Genomic DNA, 3568 nt, shown 5'->3' on the forward strand with positions numbered 1-3568 from the left:
ACATACACACACACGCGCGCGCGCGCACGCACACACACATACACAAACAAACAAACAAACAAACAAAAACATACATGCAAAATATATTAACGGAATACATCAGCAAGCCAGTATCTTGAGCGGCTTCTGAACCAAACGACGTAAACAGGGTTTACTATGGGGCATGGGGTAATGAAAGTCGTCACTGAACGTCTTAAACCCGTCCAAGCAGGCTTTCTACGCATCTGGCTTAATCTGCAAAACCAAAGGGGAATTATCAGATTCAAGCAACGAGGGATGAATATCCAGGAGCAAGGACGTGTCAAAAGAAAATGTGGACTGTGATAAACTTATTCGTAAAATTACGATGATTTCTGGCTTGACTGCTGAGTTCGTGACAAAAGATGATGCATTCTGGTCTGAACTGCTATAATAGCCATTATATGCCAGCCCATCAAAGATAATTTCCGGGTAAAGCGGAAAGGGGTGGCGGTAGGTGCGGGGGTTTAAAGGGTTTTTTAAATACCCACTTGAATACCTCAAACATATTCTAAAAATGATTAGTGAATGTTTGTTTTTTAAACTCCATTTCTCTTATTAAAATGTCCCGCTTTTATAAACGTGAGACTTTGGGGGTTAGGAGATACCTACTACTATTTGTCTGAACTTTCTGATAAATTTTCATATGTCAGCCAAAAATAGTAGTTTTATTTTGTTGGGGTTTTTTTTAAGTATGAAAAGGTGAGTCATAAAAGGGTTGAAAGTCTAGCTTTAAAAAAAACAAAAATCGAAGACCTGAGGCTCATTTGCAGACCTTTTTTAAGCATCTAGTTTTGAGCAAACAAGACCATGAAACTGGCTCTTAAAGTATTCATAGAAGACACATCATGTAATACAGGTGAAGACTCTGGAGTGTTTTACAACAAAAATCAAGAAAGAAGAGTTTAGACGTCTGATAAATGGTTGTTGTTTTTTTTACGAAGTGACTATTCGGATAGACAAAAATAATATTCGGACTGTGATCTGAGTCCAGCATGACGTCCATTCCGACTTCCGACCCTTGGTCCTAAATATTTCCAACATTTATGAAAATTTTTCGATTATAAGGATAACAATCGAGACGTGAGCTTTAATATCCAGTCACTAGATCTATCTAAACTGGCTCTCCCTGCATCATTAGTGTGAACAGAAAAACCAAGTAGCGTTGACCTTGCCGGAGGCAAAATTAATTATGTCGACCAATGAGATCGCGCGTAGCGATCTCGCACTCTCGGCTTGCTGGGGGAAGAGGTGTTGGGAAGAGGCAAAGGCTGTCGGTTTTATGCGATGTGATTAAAAAATTAATTAATTACAGAAAAGCTATAACATACAACAAAATGAAATTAAACATGTGGAAAGACAAAAGGTGATTTAAGTAATGATGATGCTGTAGTGGTGGTGAAAAGACCCTGAGTTGTGGGTTACTGTGTACTTAGACACTGCCATTGGGCAATGAGAGTGCAGTCTTTTGACGTTTGACACAATTACACAGTCCTAGTAAGTAATTCTAGTTCTAATTCTAGTTTTACGTAAAATCCCCCGACGATAGTTGTATAATATAACCACTTTACATTCATATTACTCACTTAGAAGCTGAGTCCAAATAAATGAAACATTTTTTAGGATCTGAGTCCGAATAGATAAAACCCATATTTTAAAATCTAATCGGACTCGAGTCCGAATAGAACTGGCCTTTTTTATGCATGTATTTTTACACAATCGTCGACACAATTTAGATCATTTAGGAATGTGAACTGCTGACCCTGCCAACCCGAGCTGAGGGGATGATGACATTCTTGCAGGAAGATCGACATACTCGATAAAAATTACCCCTCTCCCACTCGAGAATGAAACTCGGGTCTCCTGCATGCGACAGCAAAACGCCTTACAATTACACCCCAGACGCCGGTACTATGAAATGGTTTCTGCTAAAATCAGGAAAGAAGAGTTTAGAAGTGGGTGGTTGTCTGGTGGTTTGGTGTGGTTTGTTCCTTCTTTCATATCAAACGAATAAATATCGTTCTTGTCCCTGCACTTTCTTTTCTTTGTATGCAACACTCTTCTAATACATCTAATCGTTGGCTCTTATGTGACCTATCTGTGTTGCAAGTGCCGAGGAGCTCTAACTAAAAATAAGAAGGGGAAACAAGTTTAAAAGTCTGTCTGATAGAAGTAGAGGACAGACTGCAGACTGACCAGTGCGGCAATGGTCAGCCAGATGCCCGAGTCGGTCTGGACAACTCGAGTCGTCTGCACGCGACCTGTCGGAAATGTGAACAACATCAATCACTTCCGTTTCCCGCCAGAACATTCTCAAAGCCTCGGTCTGGGTGACTTCCGCCGTGTCACCGTCGCTTGTCTTCCTCCACGACACGACCTAAAGGTGGGCTGGTCTTCTTGCAAACGTGAAAGGAAAGCGCTTTCTTTCGCTCTCTGTCTGCTAGTCTTTCTCTCTTTCTGTCTCCCCCTTCTCTCTCTCTCTCTCTCTCTCTCTCTCTCTCACCGTTTATTTCCATCAGCTAAAGCCAGCTTACGTTGTCAAACAATAACTTCTCTCTGGAGGAAGACAAGCGACGACACTGGCAGTGGCCGCCGACCAGCAAACGACCTGCCAGTCACTACAACAATTACGCTTCGCCTTACTTCTCCCTGGGCATAGAGTTTCCAGAAAGCGATCAAATCGATATATCGGTACAGGTACATAAAATCGAGTGTGCTGTGACCCATATTGATCAGGAGGCGTGTTGGCACACGTTGTTGTAGAGCAGGGACCTTGACTGTAGTATAGTCAGGGTATAGCCAACGTACGTCCAGTGGGCTAACAAATCGTGGTACACACTGTTCTTCTCTGAAGTGTTATTGATACGACATGCGGAAAGTCAAGAGAAGGACGTTGCGAGAAGTGTGCCTTGAGTCCTCTACTATTGCTGAGAAATAACTTCGTTCCTGGTTCTTATGTTGATAAGTAAAAGGTTGGTTTATTTCAAAATAAATGCACGAGCTGTGATCATGTCTATGGTTTACTATTAGTGGTTAAAATATACGGTAGATCACCGTGTGCAAATGTCGCTGTGAAAGTCCCTCTGTAACTTAATGCTCAGTACTTCCTTGTCAAGTAAAAATATTCATTTTTCAGGAGGTGCGCGAATGCTTGAGTGCATGTTTCCTTTTTTTCGTTGTTGTTGTTTTTGTGGGGGTTTTTTGTGTGTGGTCTTGGGGGGGGGGGGGGGGCGCTGAGGAAAGGAGTGTTGATGAGATAAGTTATCAGATAGATGTCTGGCAGTATACGTTACAGGGATGGGAGTTGGGTTAGTCATAGTTGAGGGTGGGGATTATTTTAAATACAACATGTATGTATTTTTGTATCGTAATGAGTTTGTGGTTGGCGGGTGCTCTGGTGTGGTTTGCTTCTTCTTTCCTATCAAACATCGTCGTCCTGATCTCTCCTCCTTCTTTTTCGTGTTTGTTACTCCCTTGTAACACCTCTAATCTTCGGCACTTATTACGAACAAAAAAAAAAGAAAAATATCGTAACGAGAAGAGAGAAAGA

General features: G+C 41.6%; 1 protein-coding gene across 1 annotated transcript in view; it reads left to right on the forward strand.

Annotated features, from left to right (window-relative positions):
* The first annotated feature begins 2785 nt into the window (after positions 1-2785).
* The window catches only part of LOC101847926, a 3957-nt gene continuing 3174 nt past the window's right edge, over positions 2786-3568 (forward strand). Inside the window, exon 1 of the mRNA XM_005090490.3 lies at positions 2786-2990. The gene's annotated coding sequence lies outside the window, so the exon portion shown is untranslated. The remainder of the gene's footprint in view (positions 2991-3568) is intronic.

This window comes from Aplysia californica, unplaced genomic scaffold (genome assembly GCF_000002075.1).
Source record: "Aplysia californica isolate F4 #8 unplaced genomic scaffold, AplCal3.0 scaffold00018, whole genome shotgun sequence".
In the NCBI taxonomy this organism is placed as follows: Eukaryota; Metazoa; Mollusca; class Gastropoda; order Aplysiida; family Aplysiidae; genus Aplysia; species Aplysia californica.